Source organism: Planococcus citri, chromosome 1, assembly GCF_950023065.1.
Source record: "Planococcus citri chromosome 1, ihPlaCitr1.1, whole genome shotgun sequence".
Classification (NCBI taxonomy): Eukaryota; Metazoa; Arthropoda; class Insecta; order Hemiptera; family Pseudococcidae; genus Planococcus; species Planococcus citri.
The window spans coordinates 30,787,436-30,803,803 of NC_088677.1; the positions used below are offsets into that span (position 1 = coordinate 30,787,436).

General features: G+C 32.4%; 1 protein-coding gene across 3 annotated transcripts in view; it reads left to right on the plus strand.

Moving 5' to 3' along the window:
- The window catches only part of Eip74EF (Ecdysone-induced protein E74), a 308,952-nt gene that overhangs the window by 74,613 nt on the left and 217,971 nt on the right, over window positions 1–16,368 (plus strand). For all 3 annotated transcript variants that reach the window (XM_065343708.1, XM_065343706.1, XM_065343711.1), the window contains exon 3: window positions 13,328–13,371. The gene's annotated coding sequence lies outside the window, so the exon portion shown is untranslated. The remainder of the gene's footprint in view (window positions 1–13,327; window positions 13,372–16,368) is intronic.

Consider the following 16,368-nt stretch of genomic DNA (forward strand, 5'->3'; position numbering starts at 1 on the left):
AAGAAGTCAATTTTTGTGATAAGCAGAAATGGATTTTTTTTATGAATCGAAATCGAGTTTTGCGATGAACTAAAATGGAGTTTTACTTTTATGAAAATAAGAATCAAATTCTCCAAAATTTTCTTCTCCAAAAAAAAAAAAAAGATTTTTTAGAAAAACTGATTGTCCTACAAGAAAAATGAAGAGAAGCAAAATTATAGAGCATAAAATTTCCCTCCAATAGAATAGCTTTGCCTCTGAGATTTTTTATCCAAAATTAGGAAAAATGATTTTTTTGGAACTTTGCCCGCTTGATTGATAGCAATCATCAAAATCCATCGAGACAATGAACCATTAGGTACATCTTTTTTCCATCCTTCTTGCAAAATTACGCGCAATACCCACCAACCACTCTTTAGATCATTACAATATGCCATCAATCGAACAATGTGGGGAAAACTATACAATATAATAATGATTTAGAAGCGTCTAAGCGAAGGCTATCGGTACATCAAGTTAGAATATAACACTCGCACCGACGACGATACACGATGCTCTACGTACTACGTACTCGTAGCTAGGTATTTTCTTCATAAAACCCGTTACCTCTCTCATACTATAGTAGTATTGAAAGAGTTCAGTTGATCCGAGGACCTTGAAATTACTAGGAAATTCGCGACTCCGACTAATTTATCTTGCTATACTAACCTATACTAACATGAATGATACTAAAGCGTCCGTCGACTTGCGTTTTATTCGCTGCCGAGTACTAAATCAAAATATTTATATGTATTTTCGTCCTTGAAGCAGTTGCTTAAACTTTACTACGGGTTGCGTTTTGTTATGCCGAATTTTCAAGCCAGTGCTTTTACTTGGTATATAGGTAAAGCGGTTTTCCGAGTTTTTCCGCCAGACTACACGTATTTTTCAAGTGAGAAATTTTCATATCGTTGCGGTTGCGAGTTTTCATCTTTGATATTATACGTAGGCGACGTCATTGATTTAATATTTCACTCGAGTGTACTTTTTTTTATGTAGGTACCTATTTATTCATTTTTTTTAGTCGAGACATTAAGGCTTAAAAGTTACTAATCGAACTCCTGTCGAGACAGCCATCTATAAAAAAATTAAACGTCGTGTTTTTCTCATTCAATTATTTCCGAATTCGTGTAAACTGTCTGACGTTGATTTTTTTTACAACATTTTTAGGGTGAAATTTTGAATGATGGGCACATTTTGGTGAAAGAAATTCGTCGATATGCTGTGAAATTTATTTTATTACCGAGTCGGAGTGGAAAAAAGAGAGAAAAAAATGAACAAAATATTGGTTTTATAATAAAATACGAAAATATTAAACGGCGATAAAAAATTTTCAACAATTTATTTGAAACGACGTGAAAAGCATTTATACGAATATTTCCAACAGACATTAAAGTGGTATTTCTTGACATAAAATCGAAATTTTCATCAAAATGTGTTTCTCAAGCCAGAATTGTTGTGTATAGTGAAACGTTCCCAGCATTTTACATTTGGAAAAAATACGCATATCCTTCGGTGTATTTCTATTTTAATTTTTAAAACGATCGTTTTAAAGATAAAGGCTATTTTTAGCATTTTTTTCCTTCTGTGATATAAATTTCCGAATGAAATCGATTAATGAGAAGTCTAAATTTATCACGAATACGATTAAAAATAACTAAGAGCGAAAAAAATGTTGAATTATCGTTACGTTATGTAAATTTCGAAAATTCTATAGTAAATTTTCATTTCAGCGTCTAAAAGTAACTTATGGAGTCATTTATTTAGTGGAATATTCGCGCATACCGTCTCGATTAAGGTGCTAAAGCTCTATTCATCGGAGTATTTTTATGCGAATAGAACGATAATTACTTTTCTCGAAACGTTAGGCATATTTTATAGTGAAATGGATAGATTTTCTTACGCGAGGGATACGGTTTCAAAATTTGTATAAAATTCAAAAACGAAAAAAACCTATCAAATAAGGGAAACAAATGGAAGAAAAAAACACATGCCTAGACTATACGAGGTGCGCATATTATACTTATAATATTTATACCTACTGCACATATGTATGTACATACACAATTCTACTAACGAGGAAATTGAAAATATGACAATTAGATCTACGCTGCTTTTCAATAATTAAAATTTTTAATGATTTTAAAACAATAATAAATAAGTACATATTAATTAATCCACGTATAGGTACTCGTAGATGCTGTTACCAAAGTGTAGAAGGGCAGGTTTGCGCTGCTGCAATATGATTATTGACCTTGAGAATTTTTTTTCACCTGATATATTATATGATTTAGGCCTATATTTTTCAAAATTATTAATAATTTTATTATTTTATTTATTTTGGTTATCGAAAAAAAAAATTTCTAATGGGTTTTGTCGGACAAAATATCGGAAATTAATAACTGATACGAAGTAAAAATATGTGCCTATACTTAATTAGTCGCTACCTTTTGACGGCGGTGGCCTGTATTTATTTTTGTAGATCCGGGGTTTTTATAACTTGAAGTCGAAACTGAAAAAATTGAGTGGAAAAATCCATAATTTGGTTAAAACTATAACAACAAGGAAGAAAATAACATCGTGAAAATTGAACTATTCAAAATACTTCAAAACTTTGTTCAAAGTTCAAAATTTTCGAAATTGCTTCAAAAGTCAAAAAACATTTTTTGAAAGTTGTCAAAAATATTATTTAATATTAAGATGTTTAAAACATTGCGAATAAGTAGGTAATGGAAATCACTTGAAAAAATATTTCAAGGATCAGTCAATTTAATTTGAAACAAAATACTCGTAGTTTGCCATTTTTCGTTTATATGCATATCAATTTGGCAAATTTTTGGTCCATTTTTTGCATCAAAAATTAGAAAAGTTTTTGAGTTCTGAATAAGGCCACTTGATTTAAATTGATGAGGGAGGGGGTAAATGCAATCAGAGGAAAAAAATCAACTTCGCTGTTGTAATTAAAGTAGAGGTCTTGAAGTTACTTCCATGATATTTTTAAAAATTTTCATGAATATCAATTACCCCAAAAATTGGCTTAAAATTGAGGTGGCCTTATTAGGATCACCTGCCTTATTTGAAAAAAATGATGTTTTTTCATTTCCTAATCTTTGAAATTCCCTTTCATTCTCCTCTTTCAGAATTTTACATTTTTCTGAGATGATTGTTCGAATAAGCAACAATTTGAATAAAAAAATCTGGAAAAATTTTGGTTCAACTGTCCCAAAAATTAAAATTATTGGAAAACTTTCCTGCAGCCTGAATATTTTTTTTTCTCATTTTTCAATTAAGCTTTGATATTTTCTACTTATTCTCTCATTGATTTGAAATCTCATTATTTTTTTTTTATTTTTTGTTCTGATTTAGTAATAAATCCCTAGAAGAATTCTGAAAAAATTTAAATGACCTCCTTCCTCCCAAAAAATTTAAGTATTGAAAAATTTTCCTCATCCAAGGTGCATTTGGGTAGTTGCAAAACGAAAAAAGTTGAGCTCACTTTGGCAGTGTTTTATTCCTAAAGTGACCAACCAATCTGTATGAAACTTACAGCTGTTATACTTACGTACTTTAGAGTATTTTGTACAACATATCGAAATCAGACTGCTCTACAATTTTTCAAATTGGAGTACGAATCGATTCAAATTTTTAAATTTTTCATTTCGCATTTACCCTTGCGTGAAGTAATTGCAAAATTTGAGGTCAGTTTTTTGGAAAGTTGACTTTTTGTATTTTTTATGCCATATTCGTATGTCTTAGAACATTATGTACCTTCATTTTAATGGTCAAATAACCAAACAATGCAAAAAAAAATTGGTGAATTGTGGCTTGTGGCTTGTGGGACTTTGAAAAAAATGTCTCGATATTTAAAATCATCGAAATCTAATTTTTCAAATTTTTGGATAAAAAATTGTTTTTCAGCGCTTTCAAATCAATATCGATTGTTTTCAAGTGTGTTAGACAATTTTTGTTGAAATTTTTAGGAATATAATACTCGGGAAAATGCAAAATTTAACCCAAAAAAAAAACATTTATTTCTTGGAAACTATAACATTGATCAAAGAATGAAAACAAGTAGTCAATCATTAAGTTTTTTTCTCAGCTTCCAAGTTCTAACAAATATAATTTTCATGTCAAGACGAGGTTTTCAACTTGAACTTCGTAATTTTTGGAATATTTTCAGTTTTTTGCATTTACCCTAAACTCGCATTTTTCTGGGGCAAATGCAAAACCGCCTCTTATGGCATCACTAAAGACCTAAGTAGGTATAAATGAAATTCTCCAACAATAATTGAAATTCCTTTTTTTCTTCTAAATTTTTCACAACTATTCAAAACAGACACTTTCACATTCTGCAGATCGCTGGATGTGAGGTTTTGAAATTTCCCATTTTTTTCTCTCGTTTCAGTTTGCATTTATTCTTTTTCGTTCAAAATTTTCTTAAAACTTGAAATCTGAAAAAATTTACATCTTCTTTAAAAATTGAAACACTCAAGTAGGTACCTGAACTTCTTTCTTTGCCCATTTTCAATCAAATTTTCAAATTTTTAATTTCATTCTACCTTTCAGGATTTAGAAAAATTTCCTACTTCTTTTCATTTCTCTTCATTTTGAAATTTTCCATTTATTCTCTTTTTTCAAAATTTTGATTTTTTTCTCATTTTCTTGCCTTGCGTAGGGTAACAAAAAATTTGAAACATTATCAACATTATTTTCTCAGATAAGAATATTTGGAAAATCTCTTGTTTTTTTTGTTTTTCCATCAAACCTTAAAATTTTTAATTTGCTTTTTCCTGAGAGATTATTCAGAAATTGGAGGGCCACGTTCTTAATGCTAGAATGGACATTAATGATTATGTATTTATTTAAATCAATAATAATTCCACGTTTCATGAAATTTTCAGTAAAATGAGTTTATCTTATGGCTAATATTTCAATCAAAACAAATCTTAACAACATATAGGGATGTCACAAAGTTACTCTCAGGTAAGCATAATTTTGTCGTCGGTCTTTTGATTCGTGGAGTTAGTACCTAAATTCTGTACATTTTTCCATTAAAGAGATTTTATACTAAAACATTCGAAATAAAGTTCAAAAACAGTTCTTTTTTCGTTTCTAATTAATTAATAATTTTTTGTCGTTTCGATTTCGATATTTATAAAGTTTTTATACTCCGAAGTAAAAGTTATTTCACCTTGACCGTTTCGTGTTTCATTTATAAATAAGTTTGTTTGCGTTTTGATTTTCGAAAATGGAAAGTTCTTTTTTCCACGTTATGTCTTTTATGACTATAATTTTGCAAATGTGTTATTAAAATTGTACCATGCCAGTTTTCCTTAACATTTTATTTACTTAATGGAACCCATGTGACTCTTGGATCTGGAAGGAGCTATCTATAGACGCCCGAATGTTCAAATGAGTCTCAAATTTTATTTTTTAGAGCTACTTTAATTTTGAAAATGGGTCATTTTTGGGTTTAACAATTTTTTTATTGGTCTTGAAAAGCTGCAACGGAGTTAGGGGTTCCATGGAAAAAGAGCGTTGGTATTTTTTTTTGTTTTTCTGATTTTTACAATTCTAAATGTACTTATTTAAAAAATTTTTTTATCAATTCCTCCATATTCAGTAATATTAAAGTGTTTTTTCATGAAAAAAAAAATAATAAAAAAAAAAAAAAACGAAATGGAAAATGTTTGGTTAGAAGAAAAAATTTTCAAGTCCATTTGAACTTATAAAAATCAGTGAAAAAATTGACTTAGGCCCCTTTTCCATGAAGATCCTCAATTGTTGAGTATTTTTAGGAAGTGGTGCCTTCAATTTCTGACCTGGCAGTTTCAGAAAATGTTACCCGTCCATTATTTCGTTCTGTTTTATTGTAAAATTTTCATCATCGTAGCTTTTTCTTCCACAAAAACCAGAATCGTTGATTTTATTCACCTTTAAAAATAATCCCGAGGGATTCGAATGAGCTCACAAATCTATCAGCGACCATTTATCAAAATTAAAAGCACGATTATTTTCTAAAATCCAGTCAATTTTTCATTTCGAGAATTGCACACACAAAAAAAAACCGTAAACTTGTTTCTCGATTCGAATTTTATGGTCGTCAACTTGAAAACGTTATCTCGAAGCAATATCACATTGTATACGGTGAGATTTCATTGAAAGATTTGAAGGCTAAGGTAAATCACTGAACGCGATACGAGGCGAAGTTCTTTCGTTTAATTACTCTGTTAATGTAAGAGATAATTTTTACTTGCGCGAGTAATCCTAATCATATATATCGTATTCCTATACCGACCTGTGCGGTATACGTATTACGTAAAGGTATAGATAGGCATGGTAGCTCGAACATTACCCATCTATTGTTACCTTTTAATTCATCATCTTCGTTAATTACAGTAATTTAATTTTTAACGCCGCGTTTAAAACTGTTCCTGACTAGGTAAAAAAAAAGCAAAGCAAAGTGCAAAGCGAAGCATGGCCGTGGAAAAAGTACCTACTTCTAATCTGTCGGCAGCATCGCGAATTGAATCGCAGCACGCGACAACCGACATAATGGCAGCAAAGGAAGGGAAAATACCGATAAAGTACCTGCCCCTGTGAAGTGCTAGGTAGGGCAAAAATCGCAGGGTAATTCTTCATTCGTACCTATATATAGAAAAGCTGTCAAGTGTCAAGAATGTTTTGAGCCGCGATGTACGTAGACGTACTACGAGTATAAGCACTTTTGGAAGTTGAAAAATTTTCAAATTGGGCGCACGAAAAACTTTGAGAACCTCCTTATTCCGGGACATTGCATTGGCCTTGCTCACGCGATAATCTAGTTTTAATGCACTTAATTACATCACTGCACGGCATCGTGTGTTATCGACGACAACGGCGACGGCGCAGTGCAGGGGGCAAGAAAAACGCATTAGATCGCCTTGAACGTTGCACTCTATGTCACTGGGACTTGGCGATTCTCTTGGTCGCCTCGTGTGCATTGCAGTTTACATTTAGGATGCATTACTCGACTGCATACATCATCATCCTCCTACCTGATTGTGTTTTTTTTCTCTCCTACCGCTTCCTACTTGCGAGAAGAATATTACGAATTTATCATTATGTCTTGGCTCGGTTCTCTAGCTCGACGATGAGGAATCGATGTTTTGTTCGTGATACGTTTTCATAAAATTTCTACAGTTTGTTTTACATTCATTATGCGCTTGATATCTGATGTACTTACGTACATATTTTCTATTAATGGTGGCGTTAATTTTTTATTTTTCGCAGAGAGGGTTACTGATTAAAAGTAACTTTATTTATATTGTACTCGTGGTATAATATCAACTGGGTAAATCAGCTCGACGTTCGAGTATATACGCGTTTATGGAATAATATATTATGTATATTTTATATTTATAAGGTCAAGAAAAATTATGTTTCGTCACACTTCAACGAGGAAGTACTTCGTATAAATATATAGGTAGTTAGAAGAGAGATGTAATTACCTAGCTCCGTTATTTTCCGTTTGAAAAATACCATATTTTTAAAGTTGTTGCCTCTCTATGTTAAGGTCAATGGGCTTCATTGTAAACAGTTCTGGTAGTTTTTTTTGAAAAACTCAAGAGTAAAATTTTTTAAAAAAAATCAAATTTGAGCTCAGAAATGATCTGTTGAAGGTATGTGTCGAGTTTCCCCTAAAAACGACGCACTTGCGAAAGTATCAAGATGTAAAATAAAGTCGTAGTATTGTATGTTTACAAATTAGCCCGGTAATATTTACCATTTACCACCAATTTTATGGGTAGATAATTGTAAACAAGTGCATCAGAGGAAAAAAACGTAGAAATTGATTAACCCCAAAATTAGGTAGGTAGTATGATTAATGAGCTTTCTATGTACCTACATAAATATGAGACGTTTGCGCACATTTGCCAATTTTTCAGAGTTTGTATGAGTGGTTATCAAAATAGGTAAAAATAGCTATAGGCAAATGAATTTAACTGGGAAGAGCAAAAAAGATTGCTTATATTCAGTTGCTTTGCAATTTTTTGACGAATTTGTGCTCTTGATATGACCTTACTCCTCCTCCACCATCAAGTATTCGCTCGTTGTCGTGGGAGTTCTCATTAAATGAGCGTTCAAAAATACACGACAATTTTTAAAAATTCAATATGTAGGTATATACTCGAGCAATTTTTTGTGAAAAAATATCAAAATTTGGTCAAATTGAGGGTTTGTTTGCATAATTTTCTATTGTTGATCTCTTGAATGAATTTTTGAAGTCTTTTTCAGCACATTTTCAGATTGTCCAATTTCGGAAAAATTGTGAAAAAAAAACAAAATGAAATTTAGCAAATTTTCTTCACAAGAAAATGTAAAAATCTGCTGAGTGCTCTGAAAGAGTTCAAAACCTCCGTCAATTGATTCGAATGGCAAAAATAAGATTTGAACTAAATTTCAGCTTTTTATCTCAATTTAATCAAATTTCGAGTTTTCAACGAAAAACCAGGCTAGGGTGAAAAAAATGAAATTCAGTGTTGACTCAGTTTTGTTTGATTCGAAAGTTATCTGCTGTTTGGGACTCGGGGGGGGGGGGGGTGAAGCAAGAAAAAAATGTTGAACTGGAACTCACCGATTCGAACAAAATAGTCAAATTAGATGGAAAGTACAAATACCTAATCAAAATTTCAGGTCCTAAAGTTCATTTTCGAATTTTTGAAAATTTAAAAAATCAAAAATTTATGTTTAAAGGCGATTTTAAAACTTTTTATGAAATATAATTTTTTGGACAAAGTGAGCAAATCCTTTCAGTTCAACTCCACTCCCTTACATCAATGTATTGTTTTGGGTCATTCGCGGGAGAGTTCGGTGATTTTTCAATTCTCTTCAGAAATTTAAAATCCCTCTGGAGGGCTCAAAAATGAACTTCGGATCTTGAAACCATGGTTGGTGCTTATTGGACATCTTCTCGGTGATTTTAAGGAGTTATGGTAAAATTCCAGGATTTCCAGGTCAGAAGTAAATTTGTGACCAATAATGTGTAAATTTCAGAAAATGTGAAAAAATTGTATTTCCAATTCAAAAAAATTGTGTTTCCAATTCAAAAAAAATTGCAATTTGACTTTTTTGAAGCCTCCAGCGAGTCTTCATTATTTGCTCCAGAAAATTCAAGTTTTTTTGAAATGGGCAAAAATGAACTTTAGAACATATAACTTTGACTAGTGTTGATTGGACGCCCTTTCGATCGTAGTTACTGCGAAATTCTAGAAGTACCAGTTTTAAAATGAATTTTTAACCAATTTGTGAATTTCAAAAAATGTGAAAAAATGAGGTTCTTCAAGAAGGCGCATAACGATGCGTTGTTTTTTTTTGGCAATATATCGCAATTTGAACTTATTGGCTCCTTCAGAGCGATTTGAAACTTCTGGAGAGTTTTGAAAATTTGCTGGAGGCTCCAAAAAGTCCAATAGTGATTGAATCAAGTCTGGTGATTATTGTGTCTGAAAATTTCAAATTGCTTTGGAAAGGTCAAGAATGAACCTGATCGCACATAACTTCGGTTGATGTTTATTGAGGACCTTCTCGACGACTTTAGATCCTTCACAGTGAAATTCCAGTGATATGAGTTCAAAAATAAATTTTTGGTATTCTGGTAAACTTAAGAAAAAATTATTGATATACTGAGGTAAAAAAGTTTTAAAATACCACTTTTTTTAGCTTCTAAAAAGACCAGCTCTGGAAAGAAGAAAATAATTTCCTTTTTTACTCCCATGTGCAACAATCTCCTGTGTGTAATACTCCGTTGAAGATAGGTAATGGTCAAGCGCGTGAGTCAGAATTTTATTTTCCCACGACAACGCCGTGGGAAGAACCTGCGCATCAGGGTAGTGGTTTTTGAAAATTTCAACATTCAAAATTGAGGGACGCTTCATGAGGTCCCATAGTGAGGCATTCTGAATGCTGTAGTGGGGACTAGGGACTCCAAGTTACCCACCTAGTAGGGAATTTTATGCCCAGGCGGAGGCTACACTGATTCTTCTAGGAAGATCAGCGCTCTCTGGTAGTTTAGTTCCAAAGAGACCAAGCCGGAGCCGCACTCAGCCGCAGTCAGCTGCCTCTTGGCAGTCTTTTCCATTATTCCATTCCTTACAGGTGAAGGTGCATTTTATGCTGGGTTATACGCTGAGTACACAGTAGAGCTGAAAACGAGACTCGCTGACAGCGGGTAACTATCGTACCCGTATCGTAAATTCTCGCTACTCGCTAGTAGTGGGTAGTGAGTTGAAAAAATGTCGCACCGGTTCATGATATAACTAGTGGCGCATTGAATGCTTAGTCGGTGTACTGGCATGACATCATCATTGTCATCAATCATGTCAAACGTCAATCACACATACGAACGACAGGTGCTGAAGTGTAACTCCTCCCACTTACACATTATCAAATTTTGGGGTGAGTGCGCAGACCTAGTGCTAAAACATTCGGGTTGTACTCGCTATACGCTACTATCTATATCCGAATCAACCCGATACAACCACTAGCTGGTTTAGCCAGTATTTTAACCAGATACCGGTTAGCGGGTAGTGTAACCGTTTTCAGCTCTAGTACACAGCTCTCGGATTAGATGCTCAGCAGAATAAAGAATAACACCCTGTGTTGTATTGCATCATCTCGTAGTAATAGTTGATGCATGGTGCACAACTGACAATAAACCATAGCACTATAGCTTTGTATGTTCTTTTGGGGTATTGCAGTTGTTTCACGTTGTTGGTGTCTTGCATAAGGCTTAGCTTGTTAAGTCCCCGAAGCTAGGGTCCCCAATAGGAACGATATGGCCAGATTGGGTACCCAGGGTGGGCCAAGCAAGAATTCACCCCAACAATGCCATTTATAATTCTTGTATAAAACTAAAAACTCATTGAATCTCTGAAGTGACCTGGATGGTTAGTTGGAAATTCGCTTCATTATTGGTTCATTTTTTTAATTTTTTGGATTCAGTCAGAAATGAGCAAAAATTCATAAATGGACTTTGGGGCTTAAAATTTTGATTACAGAGGTTTCAGAACATGCCCTTCTCATTCGTTCTTGGTTTCATTCAAATGGGAGTGTGTCAGTTCAAGCTGCCTCCTTATAAAATGGATTGTTTGTGTGCATATTAAATTTATTGATTTCTTTTAAATGCCACAAATTGTCAAGTTTTCCTCTCCTCAGCCTTCGCCTGTGCCTTTCTGGAAAACACCTACATCCAAAATATGGACCTTTTTAAAAGTCCCAGATGAATTCTGTCAAGAAATATCTTTTGTTCGAAGACATATCTACTTCACCACTATATCAAGTTGAACTTTAACATTAAAATGGAAATCATGAATGCGATATTTTTCAGTATTTTGAACTAGAAAACAAAATACGTTTGCTTTTACCTAAACCGTGTATTCTCAGAACTGAAATCAAACTATGAAATTATAATTCGTCATTGAATTTCAACTCGATTAAACAAACGTTTGATGCACTGAGACGACGACAAGCGACGACGTGGCATTTTCAACCAACCATGTAGATTTGTCGGTGCCTTGGACTAGGAATGGGAAAACCGATTTCTCGAATTCTTCTATGATATTGAAATTTTTATTTGAATGAGAAATGGATGTTTTCAATGTCGACGAAAATGCAGTTAGTTGCGATTGGCGTTGAAATATTCGATAAATTACCTAATGAATTAGTATAGGCGCATTCATAGATAGCCTAACTTGAAAGAGCGATAATTTCAAAATTTTACTGCGTGTGCTTCCAGTGTTATCTTCTACGAGTATGTTGGTTAATTAGTGTGCGAAGTAATCAGTATTTTAAAAGATTTACTGGTAAATTTTGAAAATTAACGATCGCCTTGAAATACTGCTTTCCTGTGGGAACAAATCGCCATTGTCCTCCTGTTGAATACATGCTCAGAAATACCACGTGACATCTGCATTTTTTCTATTCACGTATTGCATTCGTTTATGTAAATCGGATTTTTCGAATATATTAATTTTTAAATTAGTTATAGGTATACCTGTAAGAACTCATTCAACATGTAAAAATAATAATTTATCGAGCTTTCTTACACTTGCAGTCGAATCCCCCCTTTCTTTGGCATCGAGTAATTTTCGTACATTCGGAATTGATTAAAATTTCGAAGTTTTTTAATTATCTTTATTGTTGGGTAAATATTCGTGTTTACTGCATTGCGTCTACGTATATAGGTATAGAGTAGACGTACCATAGAGGTAGATAAATATAGAAAACAAGTACCTAGATGCGGTTCATCGTGGACACGTGTGGATTGAAAAAAATAAAATAATCATGATAAAAGCATGCGTCTTGTTAGCGCGGATAAACAATGACGATGCGACGGCGACATGCGTTCGCATGCTTCGTCATTAATGAGAACACAACACAGAGACAGAGACCGACAAAGTATGATTTTATACTCTTCATTGAAACGGTGTTAAAAAATTGAAAGCGAGAGTTTGATCGTGACGTATTGTGATGGTACTGGTAGCAGAGCTTATAGAGGATGAATTGGTTACTGAGGAGGAAAAATGGACGTAGAGTGGTTTGTGTGAAATTGCATCGTGGAGATATTCCAAGTGCTTATAGAATTGATTCGAATTTCATTTTGTCTTTTGAAATGTGATATGTGGATGGTTTTTTTTTGAAGAGAAGTGAGATGGTTTGATTCGATCATCGTACAATTTGTAGTTTTAGTTTTATTGTTGAATTTTTGTCTGTAGGAGCTATACCTAGGTATGTGAAATTTTCTGTATTTTTTTTCCAATTTGAAAGGTGTTTGGTATGTGCAAAGGTCTGAAGACAGGGATATATGCTTGTTCATGTTCATGAATGAAGACTCGAAGTTAATCTACTTCGAACCTTTGTCTTCTTGAAAAATATCACTAGTTTCTAAGTCTCATTTTTTGTATTTTGGCTGTTTCAAATACCTATCTACCTATTATATTTGTGTCTGGTATCATACTTTTTCCTGGAGTGATGGACAGGAATACAGAATACGAAACAGTCTAAAGATCAAATCGTATATTTTCTGTTGCTACATGCTGTCAAATAATGAGAAAATCTGCCCTCTTGTCTGTTTTTGTCAATAGTAAACGTGCTATACCTATTTCCTTTTCGTTCGAATATGTTTTGTTAAAGTTTGTTGGAAATTTATAAAAATGCAAGAAAAATAAACGAAATATTCGGTGTAAAATAACGTCCATTTTCATTGTTTGGAAGCAACGTTTATTGTAAAATATATTTTTCTAACAAATATTTTTTTGTTTTGTTGCAGAATTAATTGACATCATTGGACATTGGAAGTGTTGTTTGGAGTAGGTAAGTTGTTGAAAATTGAAAATATCTAATAAAGATATATTTTAAGATAGGTAGTTCTGCGTAATACTGCAATTCTGTCGACTTGCCTGCGTCATGTCATCAAAAAAGCATTGCATTGTCTATAACCTATGAAGTCAAAAAATAAGAGTTTTCTTGATTGATTCGGAATAAAAAGAAGTTTCAAAATTAAAATTTTGTGTAAAAAATATTTTTAAAAAAACAATCAGACGAAGAAAAAAAACCCTAAAAACTCTGTTACTACTCGTATTTGATTCTAATTTAACACACGTAGGCCTACCAATGTTGCAAATTTTCAAAATAGATCATTTGTAAAAGTAGGTAACCGTCTGGAAACGGTAAATATTTAAATACCAAAGCAAATAAATTATCATCAAAATAACTATAACAACTACCAGGATACGGTAACCTTGAAACAGTTTTTTTTTTTGTATTCCGTTTGAGACGATTAAACACGAATGTTCTCACTTTCTTTTAATGAAGTGAAGTAGGTATGTGTGTACGAATACGTTAACGCATGAACATCGAAAATATTCGCACTTCCTTTATAGGCGATGCTTTCACCCAATTTTTTCGCATTATTTTTTGCTGCACGTTTGGTCTGCTACTTTTTCGGTAATTTTTTCGCCATTTTAATTTAATTTAATTAACGATTGTAGTTAATTAAGCCAACGTTGTGACTGTGAGTTATCCTATGGTTTTCATACATATGAGATCAAAATTTCACTTTTTGTAGTACATATTTTGAGGTTTCTTTGTTCTATGGAAATGCGATGTGAAGGTGTATAAGAAACCCCTGGTATTTTTTTCGATCATTTACACTCCCCCTCCCCAACATTGTCGAAAATTATGAATATTTGTCTAGTTGCGCCATATGATTGAATTTCTTTTCACTTATGGAATTGTTTGATGACTATTTTATGCGTTATTGGTTTTTTAAAATGTAGGTAGGTATGTTTTGTTAAAACGAAATGGGATTTTTTCCTGAAAGATGCGATGTTACGAAATCGTTGTATTTATATTTATTTGCTTTTAATAGATCCAGTTCAGGGTACTTGGAAATTATTACATTGAAGATACAAGCGTTCACTTTTTAATACTTGTAATACGAGTAATCATTCATGACTACGATAAATGGCCAAGTTTTAATGTACCTATAAATGCCTTCATCATAATTTTGAACGTGTTAGTTTGTTGATTTGATAATAATGAGAAAATTTCTCTATTAATCGCTTGGGTTTTTTTATTCAAATCATTCAAACGAATGTCTTTGAAATTTAGAGAATTTCGCTCGTTGATGAATGGATAGGGGGAAAATTTTCAGAAAAAATGCGAAAAAAGAGCTATGTAGGAGTTGCAGGATTAATTTTCAATCATCTTCATGCATATAGAAAAATCGTTTGAATAAAAATCGAAAATTTTTCGTGTATGAAGAATATTGACATTAAGTTTCTCAATTTGATAAGTACATAAGTTAGCCTTTGATTATTTCTTCTTAGTTCAACGACTCATCATACTTATATGTATTTCGTCATCTACTTATATAGGTATAGCTTCTTTCGTATAGTCATATCTTATACAAAACCTATCTATACTGGTTGAATTTTACCAAGATGGAGGATGAAATATTTGATTTTAAAAGTAGGTGAACATTGGACTTTGAATGTTCAAAAATGCATTAATATAAGTCTCAGTATCTAAAGTCTTGTTTGAATAGCGTGTTCTCTGCTTTGTTTCCATTATTTTTTCTCCTCCTCGTTGTAGTCATTCCATGTATCTATTATACTTAATTGGAAATTATAAGATTTACCACGTGATTAATGATCAGTCCATGTGAAACGAAACCATCTGCTCGAACGTGATTAGTCGAATTTCTTATCGGGTTTATGCTTATCTTATCAGTTTTTCTACCAATTAGGGACTAGAAAAAGTTTCATAATACGAGTAGCAGCTTACCAGCGACCTCTGTATTTTGAAGAAAGCGTAATACGACCAGTTTCAAAAAGTATAAATTAAACCAACGCTTGGCATTTGCGATTATTTTTCAGTGATCTTTTGGATCGGTTTTAGTTACTTTTTTAATGTGCTGGTTTATTTAAATGTTTCTGGAGTAGAATATTATATTCAGGTATTTTCTACCAATTTTCTTCTTTACTTACTTTAGTAATTACTCGTAGAAGAAATGTCGAAAAAGGGTATGTTATTTTTATTTTTATTAGGTATTTTTTAATTAATTTAATTTTGATTAAAATAAGCTATAATTATTTTCCTATTAATTGTTTGCATGCAGATAGAATTTTTAAAATCAAATATCGTATGACTTGGTGTCTTCTACAAAGGGTCTTTTTTTGTCATTGTTTCAAAGATTATAGTCAACAAAAGCTTGGCTTGCATTTTTTCTAAATGTACAAAATTAAATTTTCGAAATTCTTGCTTGGATTCCCAACACTTTTAACGAAGTTTGAATACTTTTGGCGTTTTCAATCAAAAAAACTGTGTCATGTCATGAGGCATCCCTGTTTTCTTCAAAAAAAAAAAAAAAAAAAAATAGCAAGCAATACTTAGGTATGATTTTAATCAATATTTTTTTTGATGATCAACGAATCCAAAACTTTTGAAGTAAGATTAAGTATAAATGTTCACAACAATTCTTGGGGAAGAGTTTTACGAATTTTTGTGCTGAAAATTCAAAAAGTGTCTTGTCTACATTTCGATAATGTTTCCATTTTTTATGAAAATTCCAACAGTTTACATTTCTACTGATTTATAATCCCGACATTTTTTCTGAACTGACACTTCGATTCGAATGAAAGCAACAAATATTGAAAAAGCAAGTTTTAAAACCCTTGAAACCAAATATAGGTCCTAAAATGTAGTTTCGGATCTTGGGAAAATTTTTTAAAATTAAAAAAAGTTGATTTAATGCCAATTTTTAAATTTTTGTATAAAATACAATTTGGGGGGGGGGAACTGAACCAA